Genomic DNA, 24,831 nt, shown 5'->3' with positions numbered 1-24,831 from the left:
ATGGTTTTTCACCTATTACTAAATTAAACTTGCTTCATTGGAAAGGCAGCAAGATGCATCCTCATTTCAATGTCTACTGAAATAATACAGGTTGACACCAGGAAACATTAACGCCACTGCATCCTTGCTGCTTTCTCATGTGGAAGTCTGTTTAATGTGAAAACAAGGTGATATCTAATTAGCACACAGGTAAGGAATTAAGAAAATCTTTATTTAAGGGTGAAGATGTTTCTCACAAAATCGTTGACCCAATGCATCATTGAAATTCAAGCTGGAAAGATGATTTTAATATATCACTTGTACATTTTGCATTGCTCTTCTGGTGACAATGTAGTTTGTTTTTGTCAATTACCATTTTAATAATAGGGTAAAGAAAATGAAGTGGATTTTTGAAAGAAAACAATACTGTCAATATACTATTAAAACAAATTAAAATGGTAAAAGTTATTGTACTTTAAGTAAAAATAAAAGAGACAAAATATCAATCCAAGTTTTGGATTACTTTAATTAACAAAAAAAAATGCATATAGCAGAGGATAGTTTCAATCTGCCTACCTCTGGGTTATGGGCCCAGCATGCTTCCATTTCAGTACTCTGCTGCACATGTAAGTTCAAGAGATCCTGAAGCACTCACTCATCATGGGAAAGTACCAATGTGTTTCTTCGTTGGTTGATGGAAGAAACATCTTACAAAAACTCTCCAGATTATTGACTTTTTAAAGTTTTTCTAGGAAACGTTTTAGATGAATGCTTATTAGCCTTTGTCAGTATGGACTTTTGCAAAGTGTCTCTGTGGCGCAATCAGTTAGTATGTACGGCTATTAACCAAAAGGTTGGTGGTTCAATCCCACCCAGGGACCTAATTGACCTTGTTATCAGATTTTGGTGATCTTTAAGTAGACAAGTCAAAATTTCAAACCCCCTGTTATGGTGTAGGGTACTTGGCCTTCTCTGATGTAATTAGAGTTAGATTTGATTCAGTGATTTTATAAAAACAGCTAGGAAGCACAATTTAGCAGTGGGTTGCAGAGAAAAAAAATATGCTGGCAGAAAAATCCAATTGAGTGATTAAACAGCTCTTTATTTTCTGGCTTTATTTTTATGCTAACAAATTTGTTCTCTGAAAAGTGTCCACAAAGCCAAGTCTCTGATTAACACCTTTGTAAGGATGGTTTTTCACCTATTACTAAATTAAACTTGCTTCATTGGAAAGGCAGCAAGATGCATCCTCATTTCAATGTCTACTGAAATAATACAGGTTGACACCAGGAAACATTAACGCCACTGCATCCTTGCTGCTTTCTCATGTGGAAGTCTGTTTAATATGAAAACAAGGTGATATCTAATTAGCACACAGGTAAGGAATTAAGAAAAATCTTTATTTAAGGGTGAAGATGTTTCTCACAAAATCGTTGCCCCAATGCATCATTGAAATTCAAGCTGGAAAGATGATTTTAATATATCACTTGTACATTTTGTATTGCTCTTCTGGTGACAATGTAGTTTGTTTTTGTCAATTACCATTTTAATAATAGGGTAAAGAAAATGAAGTGGATTTTTGAAAGAAAACAATACTGTCAATATACTATTAAAACAAATTAAAATGGTAAAAGTTATTGTACTTTAAGTAAAAATAAAAGAGCCAAAATATCAATCCCAGTTTTGGATTACTTTAATTAACAAAAAAAATGCATATAGCAGAGGATAGTTTCAATCTGCCTACCTCTGGGTTATGGGCCCAGCATGCTTCCATTGCAGTACTCTGCTGCACATGTAAGTGCAAGAGATCCTGAAGCACTCACTCATCATGGGAAAGTACCAATGTGTTTCTTCGTTGGTTGATGGAAGAAACATCTTACAAAAACTCTCCAGATTATTGACTTTTTAAAGTTTTTCTAGGAAACGTTTTAGATGAATGCTTATTAGCCTTTTTCAGTATGAACTTTTGCAAAGTGTCTCTGTGGCGCAATCAGTTAGTATGTATGGCTATTAACCAAAAGGTTGGTGGTTCAATCCCACCCAGGGACGTAATTAACCTTGTGATCAGATTTTGGTGATATTTAAGTAGACAAGTCAAAATTTCAAACCTCCTCTTATGGTGTAGGGTACATGGCCTTCTCTGATGTAATCAGAGTTAGATTTGATTCAGTGATTTTATAAAAAACAGCTAGGAAGCACAATTTAGCAGTGGGTTGCAGAGAAAAAGAAATATGCTGGCAAAAAAATCAAATTGCGTGATTAAACAGCTCTTCATTTTCTGGCTTTATTTTTATGCTAACAAATTTGTTCTCTGAAAAGTGTCCACAAAGCCAAGTCTCTGATTAACACCTTTGTAGGGATGGTTTTTCACCTATTACTAAATTAAACTTGCTTCATTGGAAAGGCAGCAAGATGCATCCTCATTTCAATGTCTACTGAAATAATACAGGTTGACACCAGGAAACATTAACGCCACTGCATCCTTGCTGCTTTCTCATGTGGAAGTCTGTTTAATGTGAAAACAAGGTGATATCTAATTAGCACACAGGTAAGAAATTACGAAAATCTTTATTTAAGGGTGAAGATGTTTCTCACAAAATTGTTGCCCCAATGCATCATTGAAATTCAAGCTGGAAAGATGATTTTAATATATCACTTGTACATTTTGTATTGCACTTCTGGTGACAATGTAGTTTTTTTTGTCAATTACCATTTTAATAATAGGGTAAAGAAAATTAAGTGGATTTTTGAAAGAAAACTATACTGTCAATATACTATTAAAACAAATTAAAATGGTAAAAGTTATTGTACTTTAAGTAAAAATAAAAGAGCAAAAATATCAATCCCAGTTTTGATTACTTAAATTAACAAAAAAAAATGCATATAGCAAAGGATAGTTTCAATCTGCCTACCTCTGGGTTATGGGTCCAGCATGCTTCCATTGCAGTACTCTGCTGCACATGTAAGTGCAAGAGATCCTGAAGCACTCACTCATCATGGGAAAGTACCAATGTGTTTATTCATTGGTTGATGGAAGAAACATCTTACAAAAACTCTCCAGATTATTGATTTTTTAATGTTTTTCTAGGAAACGTTCTAGATGTATGCTTATTAGCCTTTGTCAGTATGTACTTTTTGCAAAGTGTCTCTGTGGCGCAATCGGTTAGTGTGTTTGGCTATTAACCATAAGGTTGGTGGTTCAATCCCACCCAGGGACGTAATTGACCTTGTGATCAGATTTTGGTGATATTTAAGTAGACAAGTCAAAATTTCAAACCCCCTCTTATTGTGTAGGGTACCTGGCCTTCTCTGATGTAATCAGAGTTAGATTTGATTCAGTGATTTTATAAAAAACAGCTAGGAAGCACAATTTAGCAGTGGGTTGCAGAGAAAAAAAATATGCTGGCAGAAAAATCCAATCGAGTGATTAAACAGCTCTTCATTTTCTGGCTTTTTTTTATGCTAACAAATTTGTTCTCTGAAAAGTGTCCACAAAGCCAAGTCTCTGATTAACACCTTTGTAAGGATGGTTTTTCACCTATTACTAAATTAAACTTGCTTCATTGGAAAGGCAGCAAGATGCATCCTCATTTCAATGTCTACTGAAATAATACAAGTTGACACCAGGAAACATTAACGCCACTGCATCCTTGCTGCTTTCTCATGTGGAAGTCTGTTTAATGTGAAAACAAGGTGATATCTAATTAGCACACAGGTAAGGAATTAAGAAAATCTTTATTTAAGGGTGAAGATGTTTCTCACAAAATCGTTGCCCCAATGCATCATTGAAATTCAAGCTGGAAAGATGATTTTAATATATCACTTGTACATTTTGTATTGCTCTTCTGGTGACAATGTAGTTTGTTTTTGTCAATTACCATTTTAATAATAGGGTAAAGAAAATGAAGTGGATTTTTGAAAGAAAACAATACTGTCAATATACTATTAAAACAAATTAAAATGGTAAAAGTTATTGTACTTTAAGTAAAAATAAAAGAGACAAAATATCAATCCCAGTTTTGGATTACTTTAATTAACAAACAAAAAAATGCATATAGCAGAGGATAGTTTCAATCTGCCTACCTCTGGGTTATGGGCCCAGCATGCTTCCATTGCTGTACTCTGCTGCACATGTAAGTGCAAGAGATCCTGAAGCACTCACTCATCATGGGAAAGTACCAATGTGTTTCTTCGTTGGTTGATAGAAGAAACATTTTACAAAAACTCTCCAGATTATTGACTTTTTTAAGTTTTTCTAGGAAACGTTTTAGATGAACGCTTATTAGCCTTTGTCAGTATGAACTTTTGCAAAGTGTCTCTGTGGCGCAATCAGTTAGTATGTACGGCTATTAACCAAAAGGTTGGTGGTTCAATCCCACCCAGGGACCTAATTGACCTTGTTATCAGATTTTGGTGATCTTTAAGTAGACAAGTCAAAATTTCAAACCCCCTGTTATGGTGTAGGGTACTTGGCCTTCTCTGATGTAATTAGAGTTAGATTTGATTCAGTGATTTTATAAAAACAGCTAGGAAGCACAATTTAGCAGTGGGTTGCAGAGAAAAAAAATATGCTGGCAGAAAAATCCAATTGAGTGATTAAACAGCTCTTTATTTTCTGGCTTTATTTTTATGCTAACAAATTTGTTCTCTGAAAAGTGTCCACAAAGCCAAGTCTCTGATTAACACCTTTGTAAGGATGGTTTTTCACCTATTACTAAATTAAACTTGCTTCATTGGAAAGGCAGCAAGATGCATCCTCATTTCAATGTCTACTGAAATAATACAGGTTGACACCAGGAAACATTAACGCCACTGCATCCTTGCTGCTTTCTCATGTGGAAGTCTGTTTAATATGAAAACAAGGTGATATCTAATTAGCACACAGGTAAGGAATTAAGAAAATCTTTATTTAAGGGTGAAGATGTTTCTCACAAAATCGTTGCCCCAATGCATCATTGAAATTCAAGCTGGAAAGATGATTTTAATATATCACTTGTACATTTTGTATTGCTCTTCTGGTGACAATGTAGTTTGTTTTTGTCAATTACCATTTTAATAATAGGGTAAAGAAAATGAAGTGGATTTTTGAAAGAAAACAATACTGTCAATATACTATTAAAACAAATTAAAATGGTAAAAGTTATTGTACTTTAAGTAAAAATAAAAGAGCCAAAATATCAATCCCAGTTTTGGATTACTTTAATTAACAAAAAAAAATGCATATAGCAGAGGATAGTTTCAATCTGCCTACCTCTGGGTTATGGGCCCAGCATGCTTCCATTGCAGTACTCTGCTGCACATGTAAGTGCAAGAGATCCTGAAGCACTCACTCATCATGGGAAAGTACCAATGTGTTTCTTCGTTGGTTGATGGAAGAAACATCTTACAAAAACTCTCCAGATTATTGACTTTTTAAAGTTTTTCTAGGAAACGTTTTAGATGAATGCTTATTAGCCTTTTTCAGTATGAACTTTTGCAAAGTGTCTCTGTGGCGCAATCAGTTAGTATGTATGGCTATTAACCAAAAGGTTGGTGGTTCAATCCCACCCAGGGACGTAATTAACCTTGTGATCAGATTTTGGTGATATTTAAGTAGACAAGTCAAAATTTCAAACCTCCTCTTATGGTGTAGGGTACATGGCCTTCTCTGATGTAATCAGAGTTAGATTTGATTCAGTGATTTTATAAAAAACAGCTAGGAAGCACAATTTAGCAGTGGGTTGCAGAGAAAAAGAAATATGCTGGCAAAAAAATCAAATTGCGTGATTAAACAGCTCTTCATTTTCTGGCTTTATTTTTATGCTAACAAATTTGTTCTCTGAAAAGTGTCCACAAAGCCAAGTCTCTGATTAACACCTTTGTAGGGATGGTTTTTCACCTATTACTAAATTAAACTTGCTTCATTGGAAAGGCAGCAAGATGCATCCTCATTTCAATGTCTACTGAAATAATACAGGTTGACACCAGGAAACATTAACGCCACTGCATCCTTGCTGCTTTCTCATGTGGAAGTCTGTTTAATGTGAAAACAAGGTGATATCTAATTAGCACCCAGGTAAGAAATTACGAAAATCTTTATTTAAGGGTGAAGATGTTTCTCACAAAATTGTTGCCCCAATGCATCATTGAAATTCAAGCTGGAAAGATGATTTTAATATATCACTTGTACATTTTGTATTGCACTTCTGGTGACAATGTAGTTTTTTTTGTCAATTACCATTTTAATAATAGGGTAAAGAAAATTAAGTGGATTTTTGAAAGAAAACTATACTGTCAATATACTATTAAAACAAATTAAAATGGTAAAAGTTATTGTACTTTAAGTAAAAATAAAAGAGCAAAAATATCAATCCCAGTTTTGATTACTTAAATTAACAAAAAAAAATGCATATAGCAAAGGATAGTTTCAATCTGCCTACCTCTGGGTTATGGGTCCAGCATGCTTCCATTGCAGTACTCTGCTGCACATGTAAGTGCAAGAGATCCTGAAGCACTCACTCATCATGGGAAAGTACCAATGTGTTTATTCATTGGTTGATGGAAGAAACATCTTACAAAAACTCTCCAGATTATTGATTTTTTAATGTTTTTCTAGGAAACGTTCTAGATGTATGCTTATTAGCCTTTGTCAGTATGTACTTTTTGCAAAGTGTCTCTGTGGCGCAATCGGTTAGTGTGTTTGGCTATTAACCATAAGGTTGGTGGTTCAATCCCACCCAGGGACGTAATTGACCTTGTGATCAGATTTTGGTGATATTTAAGTAGACAAGTCAAAATTTCAAACCCCCTCTTATTGTGTAGGGTACCTGGCCTTCTCTGATGTAATCAGAGTTAGATTTGATTCAGTGATTTTATAAAAAACAGCTAGGAAGCACAATTTAGCAGTGGGTTGCAGAGAAAAAAAATATGCTGGCAGAAAAATCCAATCGAGTGATTAAACAGCTCTTCATTTTCTGGCTTTTTTTTTATGCTAACAAATTTGTTCTCTGAAAAGTGTCCACAAAGCCAAGTCTCTGATTAACACCTTTGTAAGGATGGTTTTTCACCTATTACTAAATTAAACTTGCTTCATTGGAAAGGCAGCAAGATGCATCCTCATTTCAATGTCTACTGAAATAATACAAGTTGACACCAGGAAACATTAACGCCACTGCATCCTTGCTGCTTTCTCATGTGGAAGTCTGTTTAATGTGAAAACAAGGTGATATCTAATTAGCACACAGGTAAGGAATTAAGAAAATCTTTATTTAAGGGTGAAGATGTTTCTCACAAAATCGTTGCCCCAATGCATCATTGAAATTCAAGCTGGAAAGATGATTTTAATATATCACTTGTACATTTTGTATTGCTCTTCTGGTGACAATGTAGTTTGTTTTTGTCAATTACCATTTTAATAATAGGGTAAAGAAAATGAAGTGGATTTTTGAAAGAAAACAATACTGTCAATATACTATTAAAACAAATTAAAATGGTAAAAGTTATTGTACTTTAAGTAAAAATAAAAGAGACAAAATATCAATCCCAGTTTTGGATTACTTTAATTAACAAACAAAAAAATGCATATAGCAGAGGATAGTTTCAATCTGCCTACCTCTGGGTTATGGGCCCAGCATGCTTCCATTGCTGTACTCTGCTGCACATGTAAGTGCAAGAGATCCTGAAGCACTCACTCATCATGGGAAAGTACCAATGTGTTTCTTCGTTGGTTGATAGAAGAAACATTTTACAAAAACTCTCCAGATTATTGACTTTTTTAAGTTTTTCTAGGAAACGTTTTAGATGAACGCTTATTAGCCTTTGTCAGTATGAACTTTTGCAAAGTGTCTCTGTGGCGCAATCAGTTAGTATGTACGGCTATTAACCAAAAGGTTGGTGGTTCAATCCCACCCAGGGACATAATTGACCTTGTTATCAGATTTTGGTGATCTTTAAGTAGACAAGTCAAATTTCATACCCCCTGTTATGGTGTAGGGTACCTGGCCTTCTCTGATGTAATCAGAGTTAGATTTGATTCAGTGATTTTATAAAAACATCTAGGAAGCACAATTTAGCAGTGGGTTGCAGAGAAAAAGAAATATGCTGGCAAAAAAATCAAATTGCGTGATTAAACAGCTCTTCATTTTCTGGCTTTATTTTTATGCTAACAAATTTGTTCTCTGAAAAGTGTTAACAAAGCCAAGTCTCTGATTAACACCTTTGTAGGGATGGTTTTTCACCTATTACTAAATTAAACTTGCTTCATTGGAAAGGCAGCAAGATGCATCCTCATTTCAATGTCTACTGAAATAATACAGGTTGACACCAGGAAACATTAACGCCACTGCATCCTTGCTGCTTTCTCATGTGGAAGTCTGTTTAATGTGAAAACAAGGTGATATCTAATTAGCACACAGGTAAGGAATTAAGAAAATCTTTATTTAAGGGTGAAGATGTTTCTCACAAAATCGTTGACCCAATGCATCATTGAAATTCAAGCTGGAAAGATGATTTTAATATATCACTTGTACATTTTGCATTGCTCTTCTGGTGACAATGTAGTTTGTTTTTGTCAATTACCATTTTAATAATAGGGTAAAGAAAATGAAGTGGATTTTTGAAAGAAAACAATACTGTCAATATACTATTAAAACAAATTAAAATGGTAAAAGTTATTGTACTTTAAGTAAAAATAAAAGAGACAAAATATCAATCCAAGTTTTGGATTACTTTAATTAACAAAAAAAAATGCATATAGCAGAGGATAGTTTCAATCTGCCTACCTCTGGGTTATGGGCCCAGCATGCTTCCATTTCAGTACTCTGCTGCACATGTAAGTTCAAGAGATCCTGAAGCACTCACTCATCATGGGAAAGTACCAATGTGTTTCTTCGTTGGTTGATGGAAGAAACATCTTACAAAAACTCTCCAGATTATTGACTTTTTAAAGTTTTTCTAGGAAACGTTTTAGATGAATGCTTATTAGCCTTTGTCAGTATGGACTTTTGCAAAGTGTCTCTGTGGCGCAATCAGTTAGTATGTACGGCTATTAACCAAAAGGTTGGTGGTTCAATCCCACCCAGGGACCTAATTGACATTGTTATCAGATTTTGGTGATCTTTAAGTAGACAAGTCAAAATTTCAAACCCCCTGTTATGGTGTAGGGTACCTGGCCTTCTCTGATGTAATCAGAGTTAGATTTGATTCAGTGATTTTATAAAAACAGCTAGGAAGCACAATTTAGCAGTGGGTTGCAGAAAAAAAAAATATGCTGGCAGAAAAATCCAATTGAGTGATTAAACAGCTCTTCATTTTCTGGCTTTATTTTTATGCTAACAAATTTGTTCTCTGAAAAGTGTCCACAAAGCCAAGTCTCTGATTAACACCTTTGTAAGGATGGTTTTTCACCTATTACTAAATTAAACTTGCTTCATTGGAAAGGCAGCAAGATGCATCCTCATTTCAATGTCTACTAAAATAATACAAGTTGACACCAGGAAACATTAACGCCACTGCATCCTTGCTGCTTTCTCATGTGGAAGTCTATTTAATATGAAAACAAGGTGATATCTAATTAGCACACAGGTAAGGAATTAAGAAAATCTTTATTTAAGGGTGAAGATGTTTCTCACAAAATCGTTGCCCCAATGCATCATTGAAATTCAAGCTGGAAATATGATTTTAATATATCACTTGTACATTTTGTATTGCTCTTCTGGTGACAATGTAGTTTGTTTTTGTCAATTACCATTTTAATAATAGGGTAAAGAAAATGAAGTGGATTTTTGAAAGAAAACAATACTGTCAATATACTATTAAAACAAATTAAAATGGTAAAAGTTATTGTACTTTAAGTAAAAATAAAAGAGACAAAATATCAATCCCAGTTTTGGATTACTTTAATTAACAAAAAAAAAATGCATATAGCAGAGGATAGTTTCAATCTGCCTACCTCTGGGTTATGGGCCCAGCATGCTTCCATTGCAGTACTCTGCTGCACATGTAAGTTCAAGAGATCCTGAAGCACTCACTCATCATGGGAAAGTACCAATGTGTTTCTTCGTTGGTTGATGGAAGAAACATCTTACAAAAACTCTCCAGATTATTGACTTTTTAAAGTTTTTCTAGGAAACGTTTTAGTTAAATGCTTATTAGCCTTTGTCAGTATGGACTTTTGTAAAGTGTCTCTGTGGCGCAATCAGTTAGTATGTATGGCTATTAACCAAAGGGTTGGTGGTTCAATCCCACCCAGGGACCTAATTGACCTTGTTATCAGATTTTGGTGATCTTTAAGTAGACAAGTCAAAATTTCAAACCCCCTGTTATGGTGTAGGGTACCTGGCCTTCTCTGATGTAATCAGAGTAAGATTTGATTCAGTGATTTTATAAAAACAGCTAGGAAGCACAATTTAGCAGTGGGTTGCAGAGAAAAAAAATATGCTGGCAGAAAAATCCAATTGAGTGATTAAACAGCTCTTTATTTTCTGGCTTTATTTTTATGCTAACAAATTTGTTCTCTGAAAAGTGTCCACAAAGCCAAGTCTCTGATTAACACCTTTGTAAGGATGGTTTTTCACCTATTACTAAATTAAACTTGCTTCATTGGAAAGGCAGCAAGATGCATCCTCATTTCAATGTCTACTGAAATAATACAAGTTGACACCAGGAAACATTAATGCCACTGCATCCTTGCTGCTTTCTCATGTGGAAGTCTGTTTAATGTGAAAACAAGGTGATATCTAATTAGCACACAGGTAAGGAATTAAGAAAATCTTTATTTAAGGGAGAATATGTTTCTCACAAAATTGTTGACCCAATGCATCATTGAAATTCAAGCTGGAAAGATGATTTTAATATATCACTTGTACATTTTGTATTGCTCTTCTGGTGACAATGTAGTTTGTTTTTGTCAATTACCATTTTAATAATAGGGTAAAGAAAATGAAGTGGATTTTTGAAAGAAAACAATACTGTCAATATACTATTAAAACAAATTAAAATGGTAAAAGTTATTGTACTTTAAGTAAAAATAAAAGAGACAAAATATCAATCCCAGTTTTGGATTACTTTAATTAACAAAAAAAATGCATATAGCAGAGGATAGTTTCAATCTGCCTACCTCTGGGTTATGGGCCCAGCATGCTTCCATTGCAGTACTCTGCTGCACATGTAAGTTCAAGAGATCCTGAAGCACTCACTCATCATGGGAAAGTACCAATGTGTTTCTTCGTTGGTTAATGGAAGAAACATCTTACAAAAACTCTCCAGATTATTGACTTTTTAAAGTTTTTCTAGGAAACGTTTTAGATGAATGCTTATTAGCCTTTGTCAGTATGGACTTTTGCAAAGTGTCTCTGTGGCGCAATCAGTTAGTATGTACGGCTATTTACCAAAAGGTTGGTGGTTCAATCGCACCCAGGGACCTAATTGACCTTGTTATCAGATTTTGGTGATCTTTAAGTAGACAAGTCAAAATTTCAAACCCCCTGTTATGGTGTAGGGTACCTGGCCTTCTCTGATGTAATCAGAGTTAGATTTGATTCAGTGATTTTATAAAAACAGCTAGGAAGCACAATTTAGCAGTGGGTTGCAGAGAAAAAAAATATGCTGGCAGAAAAATCCAATTGAGTGATTAAACAGCTCTTTATTTTCTGGCTTTATTTTTATGCTAACAAATTTGTTCTCTGAAAAGTGTCCACAAAGCCAAGTCTCTGATTAACACCTTTGTAAGGATGGTTTTTCACCTATTACTAAATTAAACTTGCTTCATTGGAAAGGCAGCAAGATGCATCCTCATTTCAATGTCTACTGAAATAATACAGGTTGACACCAGGAAACATTAACGCCACTGCATCCTTGCTGCTTTCTCATGTGGAAGTCTGTTTAATGTGAAAACAAGGTGATATCTAATTAGCACACAGGTAAGGAATTAAGAAAATCTTTATTTAAGGGTGAAGATGTTTCTCACAAAATCGTTGCCCCAATGCATCATTGAAATTCAAGCTGGAAAGATGATTTTAATATATCACTTGTACATTTTGTATTGCTCTTCTGGTGACAATGTAGTTTGTTTTTGTCAATTACCATTTTAATAATAGGGTAAAGAAAATGAAGTGGATTTTTGAAAGAAAACAATACTGTCAATATACTATTAAAACAAATTAAAATGGTAAAAGTTATTGTACTTTAAGTAAAAATAAAAGAGCCAAAATATCAATCCCAGTTTTGGATTACTTTAATTAACAAACAAAAAAATGCATATAGCAGAGGATAGTTTCAATCTGCCTACCTCTGGGTTATGGGCCCAGCATGCTTCCATTGCTGTACTCTGCTGCACATGTAAGTGCAAGAGATCCTGAAGCACTCACTCATCATGGGAAAGTATAAATGTGTTTCTTCGTTGGTTGATAGAAGAAACATCTTACAAAAACTCTCCAGATTATTGACTTTTTTAAGTTTTTCTAGGAAACGTTTTAGATGAATGCTTATTAGCATTTGTCAGTATGTACTTTTGCAAAGTGTCTCTGTGGCGCAATCAGTTAGTGTGTACGGCTATTAACCAAAAGGTTGGTGGTTCAATCCCACTCAGGGACGTAATTGACCTTGTTATCAGATTTTGGTGATCTTTAAGTAGACAAGTCAAATTTCATACCCCCTGTTATGGTGTAGGGTACCTGGCCTTCTCTGATGTAATCAGAGTTAGATTTGATTATGTGATTTTATAAAAACATCTAGGAAGCACAATTTAGCATTGGGTTGCAGAGAAAAAGAAATATGCTGGCAAAAAAATCAAATTGCGTGATTAAACAGCTCTTCATTTTCTGGCTTTATTTTTATGCTAACAAATTTGTTCTCTGAAAAGTGTCCACAAAGCCAAGTCTCTGATTAACACCTTTGTAGGGATGGTTTTTCACCTATTACTAAATTAAACTTGCTTCATTGGAAAGGCAGCAAGATGTATCCTCATTTCAATGTCTACTGAAATAATACAGGTTGACACCAGGAAACATTAATGCCACTGCATCCTTGCTGCTTTCTCATGTGGAAGTCTGTTTAATGTGAAAACAAGGTGATATCTAATTAGCACACAGGTAAGGAATTAAGAAAATCTTTATTTAAGGGTGAAGATGTTTCTCACAAAATTGTTGACCCAATGCATCATTGAAATTCAAGCTGGAAAGATGATTTTAATATATCACTTGTACATTTTGTATTGCTCTTCTGGTGACAATGTAGTTTGTTTTTGTCAATTACCATTTTAATAATAGGGTAAAGAAAATGAAGTGGATTTTTGAAAGAAAACAATACTGTCAATATACTATTAAAACAAATTAAAATGGTAAAAGTTATTGTACTTTAAGTAAAAATAAAAGAGACAAAATATCAATCCCAGTTTTGGATTACTTTAATTAACAAAAAAAATGCATATAGCAGAGGATAGTTTCAATCTGCCTACCTCTGGGTTATGGGCCCAGCATGCTTCCATTGCAGTACTCTGCTGCACATGTAAGTGCAAGAGATCCTGAAGCACTCACTCATCATGGGAAAGTACCAATGTGTTTCTTCGTTGGTTGATGGAAGAAACATCTTACAAAAACTCTCCAGATTATTGACTTTTTAAAGTTTTTCTAGGAAACGTTTTAGATGAATGCTTATTAGCCTTTGTCAGTATGGACTTTTGCAAAGTGTCTCTGTGGCGCAATCGGTTAGTGTGTTTGGCTATTGACCAAAAGGTTGGTGGTTCAATCCCACCCAGGGACGTAATTAACCTTGTGATCAGATTTTGGTGATATTTAAGTAGACAAGTCAAAATTTCAAACCTCCTCTTATGGTGTAGGGTACATGGCCTTCTTTGATGTAATCAGAGTTAGATTTGATTCAGTGATTTTATAAAAAACAGCTAGGAAGCACAATTTAGCAGTGGGTTGCAGAGAAAAAGAAATATGCTGGCAAAAAAATCCAATTGAGTGATTAAACAGCTCTTCATTTTCTGGCTTTATTTTTATGCTAACAAATTTGTTCTCTGAAAAGTGTCCACAAAGCCAAGTCTCTGATTAACACCTTTGTAAGGATGGTTTTTCACCTATTACTAAATTAAACTTGCTTCATTGGAAAGGCAGCAAGATGCATCCTCATTTCAATGTGTACTGAAATAATACAAGTTGACACCAGGAAACATTAACGCCACTGCATCCTTGCTGCTTTCTCATGTGGAAGTCTGTTTAATGTGAAAACAAGGTGATATCTAATTAGCACACAGGTAAGGAATTAAGAAAATCTTTATTTAAGGGAGAAGATGTTTCTCACAAAATTGTTGACCCAATGCATCATTGAAATTCAAGCTGGAAAGATGATTTTAATATATCACTTGTACATTTTGTATTGCTCTTCTGGTGACAATGTAGTTTGTTTTTGTCAATTACCATTTTAATAATAGGGTAAAGAAAATGAAGTGGATTTTTGAAAGAAAACAATACTGTCAATATACTATTAAAACAAATTAAAATGGTAAAAGTTATTGTACTTTAAGTAAAAATAAAAGAGACAAAATATCAATCCCAGTTTTGGATTACTTTAATTAACAAAAAAAAAAATGCATATAGCAGAGGATAGTTTCAATCTGCCTACCTCTCGGTTATGGGCCCAGCATGCTTCCATTGCAGTACTCTGCTGCACATGTAAGTTCAAGAGATCCTGAAGCACTCACTCATCATGGGAAAGTACCAATGTGTTTCTTCGTTGGTTGATGGAAGAAACATCTTACAAAAACTCTCCAGATTATTGACTTTTTAAAGTTTTTCTAGGAAACGTTTTAGATGAATGCTTATTAGCCTTTGTCAGTATGGACTTTTTGCAAAGTGTCTCTGTGGCGCAATCAGTTAGTGTGTACGGTTATTAACCAAAAGGTTGGTGGTTCAATCCCACCCAGGGACCTAATTGACCTTGTTATCAGATTTTGGTGATCTTTAAGTAGACAAGTCAAAATTTCAAACCCCCTGTTATGGTGTAGGGTACCTGGCCTTCTCTGATGTAATCAGAGTTAGATTTGATTCAGTGATTTTATAAAAACAGCTAGGAAGCACAATTTAGCAGTGGGTTGCAGAGAAAAAAAATATGCTGGCAGAAAAATCCAATTGAGTGATTAAACAGCTCTTTATTTTCTGGCTTTATTTTTATGCTAACAAATTTGTTCTCTGAAAAGTGTCCACAAAGCCAAGTCTCTGATTAACACCTTTGTAAGGATGGTTTTTCACCTATTACTAAATTAAACTTGCTTCATTGGAAAGGCAGCAAGATGCATCCTCATTTCAATGTCTACTGAAATAATACAGGTTGACACCAGGAAACATTAACGCCACTGCATCCTTGCTGCTTTCTCATGTGGAAGTCTGTTTAATGTGAAAACAAGGTGATATCTAATTAGCACACAGGTAAGGAATTAAGAAAATCTTTATTTAAGGGTGAAGATGTTTCTCACAAAATCGTTGCCCCAATGCATCATTGAAATTCAAGCTGGAAAGATGATTTTAATATATCACTTGTACATTTTGTATTGCTCTTCTGGTGACAATGTAGTTTGTTTTTGTCAATTACCATTTTAATAATAGGGTAAAGAAAATTAAGTGGATTTTTGAAAGAAAACAATACTGTCAATATACTATTAAAACAAATTAAAATGGTAAAAGTTATTGTACTTTAAGTAAAAATAAAAGAGCCAAAATATCAATCCCAGTTTTGGATTACTTTAATTAACAAACAAAAAAATGCATATAGCAGAGGATAGTTTCAATCTGCCTACCTCTGGGTTATGGGCCCAGCATGCTTCCATTGCTGTACTCTGCTGCACATGTAAGTGCAAGAGATCCTGAAGCACTCACTCATCATGGGAAAGTACCAATGTGTTTCTTCGTTGGTTGATAGAAGAAACATCTTACAAAAACTCTCCAGATTATTGACTTTTTTAAGTTTTTCTAGGAAACGTTTTAGATGAATGCTTATTAGCATTTGTCAGTAAGTACTTTTTGCAAAGTGTCTCTGTGGCGCAATCAGTTAGTGTGTACGGCTATTAACCAAAAGGTTGGTGGTTCAATCCCACCCAGGGACGTAATTGACATTGTTATCAGATTTTGGTGATCTTTAAGTAGACAAGTCAAATTTCATACCCCCTGTTATGGTGTAGGGTACCAGGCCTTCTCTGATGTAATCAGAGTTAGATTTGATTCAGTGATTTTATAAAAACATCTAGGAAGCACAATTTAGGAGTGGGTTGCAGAGAAAAAGAAATATGCTGGCAAAAAAACCAAATTGCGTGATTAAACAGCTCTTCATTTTCTGGCTTTATTTTTATCCTAACAAATTTGTTCTCTGAAAAGTGTCCACAAAGCCAAGTCTCTGATTAACACCTTTGTAGGGATGGTTTTTCACCTATTACTAAATTAAACTTGCTTCATTGGAAAGGCAGCAAGATGTATCCTCATTTCAATGTCTACTGAAATAATACAGGTTGACACCAGGAAACATTAACGCCACTGCATCCTTGCTGCTTTCTCATGTGGAAGTCTGTTTAATGTGAAAACAAGGTGATATCTAATTAGCACACAGGTAAGGAATTAAGAAAATCTTTATTTAAGGGTGAAGATGTTTCTCACAAAATCGTTGCCCCAATGCATCATTGAAATTCAAGCTGGAAAGATGATTTTAATATATCACTTGTACATTTTGTATTGCTCTTCTGGTGACAATGTAGTTTGTTTTTGTCAATTACCATTTTAATAATAGGGTAAAGAAAATGAAGTGGATTTTTGAAAGAAAACAATACTGTCAATATACTATTAAAACAAATTAAAATGGTAAAAGTTATTGTACTTAAAGTAAAAATAAAAGAGACAAAATATCAATCCCAGTTTTGGATTACTTTAATTAACAAACAAAAAAATGCATATAGCAGAGGATAGTTTCAATCTGCCTACCTCTGGGTTATGGGCCCAGCATGCTTCCATTACAGTACTCTGCTGCACATGTAAGTGCAAGAGATCCTGAAGCACTCACTCATCATGGGAAAGTACCAATGTGTTTCTTCGTTGGTTGATGGAAGAAACATCTTACAAAAACTCTCCAGATTATTGACTTTTTAAAGTTTTTCTAGGAAACGTTTTAGATGAATGCTTATTAGCCTTTGTCAGTATGGACTTTTGCAAAGTGTTTCTGTGGCGCAATCAGTTAGTATGTACGGCTATTAACCATAAGGTTGGTGGTTCAATCCCACCCAGGGACCTAATTGACCTTGTTATCAGATTTTGGTGATCTTTAAGTAGACAAGTCAAAATTTCAAACCCCCTGTTATGGTGTAGGGTACCTGGCCTTCTCTGATGTAATCAGAGTTAGATTTGATTCAGTGATTTTATAAAAACAGCTAGGAAGCACAATTTAGCAGTGGGTTGCAGAGAAAAAAAATATGCTGGCAGAAAAATCCAATTGAGTGATTAAACAGCTCTTCATTTTCTGGCTTTATTTTTATGCTAACAAATTTGTTCTCTGAAAAGTGTCCACAAAGCCAAGTCTCTGATTAACACCTTTGTAAGGATGGTTTTTCACCTATTACTAAATTAAACTTGCTTCATTGGAAAGGCAGCAAGATGCATCCTCATTTCAATGTCTACTGAAATAATACAAGTTGACACCAGGAAACATTAACGCCACTGCATCCTTGCTGCTTTCTCATGTGGAAGTCTGTTTAATATGAAAACAAGGTGATATCTAATTAGCACACAGGTAAGGAATTAAGAAAATCTTTATTTAAGGGTGAAGATGTTTCTCACAAAATCGTTGCCCCAATGCATCATTGAAATTCAAGCTGGAAATATGATTTTAATATATCACTTGTACATTTTGTATTGCTCTTCTGGTGACAATGTAGTTTGTTTTTGTCAATTACCATTTTAATAATAGGGTAAAGAAAATGAATTGGATTTTTGAAAGAAAACAATACTGTCAATATACTATTAAAACAAATTAAAATGGTAAAAGTTATTGTACTTTAAGTAAAAATAAAAGAGACAAAATATCAATCCCAGTTTTGGATTACTTTAATTAACAAAAAAAATGCATATAGCAGAGGATAGTTTCAATCTGCCTACCTCTGGGTTATGGGCCCAGCATGCTTCCATTGCAGTACTCTGCTGCACATGTAAGTGCAAGAGATCCTGAAGCACTCACTCATCATGGGAAAGTACCAATGTGTTTCTTCGTTGGTTGATGGAAGAAACATCTTACAAAAACTCTCCAGATTATTGACTTTTTAAAGTTTTTCTAGGAAACGTTTTAGATGAATGCTTATTAGCCTTTGTCAGTATGGACTTTTGCAAAGTGTCTCTGTGGCGCAATCAGTTAGTATGTACGGCTATTAACCATAAGGCTGGTGGTTCAATCCCATCCAGGCACCTAATTGACCTTGTTATCAGATTTTGGTGATCTTTAAGTAGACAAGTCAAATTTCATACCCCCTGTTATGGTGTAGGGTACCTGGCCTTCTCTGATGTAATCAGAGTTAGATTTGATTCAGTGATTTTATAAAAACATCTAGGAAGCACAATTTAGCAGTGGGTTGCTGAGAAAAAGAAATATGCTGGCAAAAAAATCAAATTGCGTGATTAAACAGCTCTTCATTTTCTGGCTTTATTTTTATGCTAACAAATTTGTTCTCTGAAAAGTGTCCACAAAGCCAAGTCTCTGATTAACACCTTTGTAGGGATGGTTTTTCACCTATTACTAAATTAAACTTGCTTCATTGGAAAGGCAGCAAGATGTATCCTCATTTCAATGTCTACTGAAATAATACAGGTTGACACCAGGAAACATTAACGCCACTGCATCCTTGCTGCTTTCTCATGTGGAAGTCTGTTTAATGTGAAAACAAGGTGATATCTAATTAGCACACAGGTAAGGAATTAAGAAAATCTTTATTTAAGGGTGAAGATGTTTCTCACAAAATTGTTGACCCAATGCATCATTGAAATTCAAGCTGGAAAGATGATTTTAATATATCACTTGTACATTTTGTATTGCTCTTCTGGTGACAATGTAGTTTGTTTTTGTCAATTACCATTTTAATAATAGGGTAAAGAAAATGAAGTGGATTTTTGAAAGAAAACAATACTGTCAATATACTATTAAAACAAATTAAAATGGTAAAAGTTATTGTACTTTAAGTAAAAATAAAAGAGACAAAATATCAATCCCAGTTTTGGATTACTTTAATTAACAAAAAAAATGCATATAGCAGAGGATAGTTTCAATCTGCCTACCTCTGGGTTATGGGCCCAGCATGCTTCCATTGCAGTATTCTGCTGCACATGTAAGTGCAAGAGATCCTGAAGCACTCACTCATCATGGGAAAGTACCAATGTGTTTCTTCGTTGGTTGATGGAAGAAACATCTTACAAAAACTCTCCAGATTATTGACTTTTTAAAGTTTTTCTAGGAAACGTTTTAGATGAATGCTTATTAGCCTTTGTCAGTATGGACTTTTGCAAAGTGTCTCTGTGGCGCAATCGGTTAGTGTGTTTGGCTATTAACCAAAAGGTTGGTGGTTCAATCTCACCCAGGGATGTAATTAACCTTGTGATCAAATTTTGGTGATATTTAAGTAGACAAGTCAAAATTTCAAACCTCCTCTTATGGTGTAGGGTACCTGGCCTTCTCTGATGTAATCAGAGTTAGATTTGATTCAGTGATTTTATAAAAAACAGCTAGGAAGCACAATTTAGCAGTGGGTTGCAGAGAAAAAAAATATGCTGGCAGAAAAATCCAATCGAGTGATTAAACAGCTCTTCATTTTCTGGCTTTATTTTTATGCTAACAAATTTGTTCTCTGAAAAGTGTCCACAAAGCCAAGTCTCTGATTAACACCTTTGTAAGGATGGTTTTTCACCTATTACTAAATTAAACTTGCTTCATTGGAAAGGCAGCAAGATGCATCCTCATTTCAATGTCTACTGAAATAATACAAGTTGACACCAGGAAACATTAACGCCACTGCATCCTTGCTGCTTTCTCATGTGGAAGTCTGTTTAATGTGAAAACAAGGTGATATCTAATTAGCACACAGGTAAGGAATTAAGAAAATCTTTATTTAAGGGTGAAGATGTTTCTCACAAAATTGTTGACCCAATGCAACATTGAAATTCAAGCTGGAAAGATGATTTTAATATATCACTTGTACATTTTGTATTGCTCTTCTGGTGACAATGTAGTTTGTTTTTGTCAATTACCATTTTAATAATAGGGTAAAGAAAATGAAGTGGATTTTTGAAAGAAAACAATACTGTCAATATACTATTAAAACAAATTAAAATGGTAAAAGTTATTGTACTTTAAGTAAAAATAAAAGAGACAAAATATCAATCCCAGTTTTGGATTACTTTAATTAACAAAAAAAAAATGCATATAGCAGAGGATAGTTTCAATCTGCCTACCTCTCGGTTATGAGCCCAGCATGCTTCCATTGCAGTACTCTGCTGCACATGTAAGTTCAAGAGATCCTGAAGCACTCACTCATCATGGGAAAGTACCAATGTGTTTCTTCGTTGGTTGATGGAAGAAACATCTTACAAAAACTCTCCAGATTATTGACTTTTTAAAGTTTTTCTAGGAAACGTTTTAGATGAATGCTTATTAGCCTTTGTCAGTATGGACTTTTGCAAAGTGTCTCTGTGGCGCAATCAGTTAGTATGTACGGCTATTAACCAAAAGGTTGGTGGTTCAATCCCACCCAGGGACCTAATTGACCTTGTTATCAGATTTTGGTGATCTTTAAGTAGACAAGTCAAAATTTCAAACCCCCTGTTATGGTGTAGGGTACCTGGCCTTCTCTGATGTAATCAGAGTTAGATTTGATTCAGTGATTTTATAAAAACAGCTAGGAAGCACAATTTAGCAGTGGGTTGCAGAGAAAAAAAATATGCTGGCAGAAAAATCCAATTGAGTGATTAAACAGCTCTTTATTTTCTGGCTTTATTTTTATGCTAACAAATTTGTTCTCTGAAAAGTGTCCACAAAGCCAAGTCTCTGATTAACACCTTTGTAAGGATGGTTTTTCACCTATTACTAAATTAAACTTGCTTCATTGGAAAGGCAGCAAGATGCATCCTCATTTCAATGTCTACTGAAATAATACAGGTTGACACCAGGAAACATTAACGCCACTGCATCCTTGCTGCTTTCTCATGTGGAAGTCTGTTTAATGTGAAAACAAGGTGATATCTAATTAGCACACAGGTAAGGAATTAAGAAAATCTTTATTTAAGGGTGAAGATGTTTCTCACAAAATTGTTGACCCAATGCAACATTGAAATTCAAGCTGGAAAGATGATTTTAATATATCACTTGTACATTTTGTATTGCTCTTCTGGTGACAATGTAGTTTGTTTTTGTCAATTACCATTTTAATAATAGGGTAAAGAAAATGAAGTGGATTTTTGAAAGAAAACAATACTGTCAATATACTATTAAAACAAATTAAAATGGTAAAAGTTATTGTACTTTAAGTAAAAATAAAAGAGACAAAATATCAATCCCAGTTTTGGATTACTTTAATTAACAAAAAAAAAAATGCATATAGCAGAGGATAGTTTCAATCTGCCTACCTCTCGGTTATGAGCCCAGCATGCTTCCATTGCAGTACTCTGCTGCACATGTAAGTTCAAGAGATCCTGAAGCACTCACTCATCATGGGAAAGTACCAATGTGTTTCTTCGTTGGTTGATGGAAGAAACATCTTACAAAAACTCTCCAGATTATTGACTTTTTAAAGTTTTTCTAGGAAACGTTTTAGATGAATGCTTATTAGCCTTTGTCAGTATGGACTTTTGCAAAGTGTCTCTGTGGCGCAATCGGTTAGTGTGTTTGGCTATTAACCAAAAGGTTGGTGGTTCAAATCCCACCAAGGGACGTAATTAACCTTGTGATCAGATTTTGGTGATATTTAAGTAGACAAGTCAAAATTTCAAACCTCCTCTTATGGTGTAGGGTACCTGGCCTTCTCTGATGTAATCAGAGTTAGATTTGATTCAGTGATTTTATAAAAAACAGCTAGGAAGCACAATTTAGCAGTGGGTTGCAGAGAAAAAAAATATGCTGGCAGAAAAATCCAATCGAGTGATTAAACAGCTCTTCATTTTCTGGCTTTATTTTTATGCTAACAAATTTGTTCTCTGAAAAGTGTCCACAAAGCCAAGTCTCTGATTAACACCTTTGTAAGGATGGTTTTTCACCTATTACTAAATTAAACTTGCTTCATTGGAAAGGCAGCAAGATGCATCCTCATTTCAATGTCTACTGAAATAATACAAGTTGACACCAGGAAACATTAACGCCACTGCATCCTTGCTGCTTTCTCATGTGGAAGTCTGTTTAATGTGAAAACAAGGTGATATCTAATTAGCACACAGGTAAGGAATTAAGAAAATCTTTATTTAAGGGTGAAGATGTTTCTCACAAAATTGTTGACCCAATGCAACATTGAAATTCAAGCTGGAAAGATGATTTTAATATATCACTTGTACATTTTGTATTGCTCTTCTGGTGACAATGTAGTTTGTTTTTGTCAATTACCATTTTAATAATAGGGTAAAGAAAATGAAGTGGATTTTTGAAAGAAAACAATACTGTCAATATACTATTAAAACAAATTAAAATGGTAAAAGTTATTGTACTTTAAGTAAAAATAAAAGAGACAAAATATCAATCCCAGTTTTGGATTACTTTAATTAACAAAAAAAAAATGCATATAGCAGAGGATAGTTTCAATCTGCCTACCTCTCGGTTATGAGCCCAGCATGCTTCCATTGCAGTACTCTGCTGCACATGTAAGTTCAAGAGATCCTGAAGCACTCACTCATCATGGGAAAGTACCAATGTGTTTCTTCGTTGGTTGATGGAAGAAACATCTTACAAAAACTCTCCAGATTATTGACTTTTTAAAGTTTTTCTAGGAAACGTTTTAGATGAATGCTTATTAGCCTTTGTCAGTATGGACTTTTGCAAAGTGTCTCTGTGGCGCAATCAGTTAGTATGTACGGCTATTAACCAAAAGGTTGGTGGTTCAATCCCACCCAGGGACCTAATTGACCTTGTTATCAGATTTTGGTGATCTTTAAGTAGACAAGTCAAAATTTCAAACCCCCTGTTATGGTGTAGGGTACCTGGCCTTCTCTGATGTAATCAGAGTTAGATTTGATTCAGTGATTTTATAAAAACAGCTAGGAAGCACAATTTAGCAGTGGGTTGCAGAGAAAAAAAATATGCTGGCAGAAAAATCCAATTGAGTGATTAAACAGCTCTTTATTTTCTGGCTTTATTTTTATGCTAACAAATTTGTTCTCTGAAAAGTGTCCACAAAGCCAAGTCTCTGATTAACACCTTTGTAAGGATGGTTTTTCACCTATTACTAAATTAAACTTGCTTCATTGGAAAGGCAGCAAGATGCATCCTCATTTCAATGTCTACTGAAATAATACAGGTTGACACCAGGAAACATTAACGCCACTGCATCCTTGCTGCTTTCTCATGTGGAAGTCTGTTAAATGTGAAAACAAGGTGATATCTAATTAGCACACAGGTAAGGAATTAAGAAAATCTTTATTTAAGGGTGAAGATGTTTCTCACAAAATCGTTGCCCCAATGCATCATTGAAATTCAAGCTGGAAAGATGATTTTAATATATCACTTGTACATTTTGTATTGCTCTTCTGGTGACAATGTAGTTTGTTTTTGTCAATTACCATTTTAATAATAGGGTAAAGAAAATTAAGTGGATTTTTGAAAGAAAACAATACTGTCAATATACTATTAAAACAAATTAAAATGGTAAAAGTTATTGTACTTTAAGTAAAAATAAAAGAGCCAAAATATCAATCCCAGTTTTGGATTACTTTAATTAACAAACAAAAAAATGCATATAGCAGAGGATAGTTTCAATCTGCCTACCTCTGGGTTATGGGCCCAGCATGCTTCCATTGCTGTACTCTGCTGCACATGTAAGTGCAAGAGATCCTGAAGCACTCACTCATCATGGGAAAGTACCAATGTGTTTCTTCGTTGGTTGATAGAAGAAACATCTTACAAAAACTCTCCAGATTATTGATTTTTTTAAGTTTTTCTAGGAAACGTTTTAGATGAATGCTTATTAGCATTTGTCAGTATGTGCTTTTGCAAAGTGTCTCTGTGGCGCAATCAGTTAGTGTGTACGGCTATTAACCAAAAGGTTGGTGGTTCAATCCCACCCAGGGACGTAATTGACCTTGTTATCAGATTTTGGTGATCTTTAAGTAGACAAGTTAAATTTCATACCCCCTGTTATGGTGCAGGGTACCTGGCCTTCTCTGATGTAATCAGAGTTAGATTTGATTCAGTGATTTTATAAAAACATCTAGGAAGCACAATTTAGCAGTGGGTTGCAGAGAAAAAGAAATATGCTGGCAAAAAAATCAAATTGCGTGATTAAACAGCTCTTCATTTTCTGGCTTTATTTTTATGCTAACAAATTTGTTCTCTGAAAAGTGTCCACAAAGCCAAGTCTCTGATTAACACCTTTGTAGGGATGGTTTTTCACCTATTACTAAATTAAACTTGCTTCATTGGAAAGGCAGCAAGATGTATCCTCATTTCAATGTCTACTGAAATAATACAGGTTGACACCAGGAAACATTAACGCCACTGCATCCTTGCTGCTTTCTCATGTGGAAGTCTGTTTAATGTGAAAACAAGGTGATATCTAATTAGCACACAGGTAAGATATTAAGAAAATCTTTATTTAAGGGTGAAGATGTTTCTCACAAAATTGTTGACCCAATGCATCATTGAAATTCAAGCTGGAAA

The 24,831-nt window shown here is 34.5% G+C and overlaps 1 non-coding gene across 1 annotated transcript; it reads left to right on the top strand.

The window, feature by feature from the left end:
- Window positions 1–13,642: 13,642 nt before the first annotated feature.
- Window positions 13,643–13,716, top strand: TRNAN-AUU (transfer RNA asparagine (anticodon AUU)). The gene has a single exon. It is a non-coding gene; the product is annotated as a tRNA-Asn (tRNA).
- Window positions 13,717–24,831: the final 11,115 nt, after the last annotated feature.

Source organism: Pseudophryne corroboree, unplaced genomic scaffold (assembly GCF_028390025.1).
Source record: "Pseudophryne corroboree isolate aPseCor3 unplaced genomic scaffold, aPseCor3.hap2 scaffold_1054, whole genome shotgun sequence".
NCBI lineage: Eukaryota > Metazoa > Chordata > Amphibia > Anura > Myobatrachidae > Pseudophryne > Pseudophryne corroboree.
The sequence above is the reverse complement of the archived record's forward strand: the minus strand, read 5'-3'. Positions and strand labels throughout refer to the sequence as shown.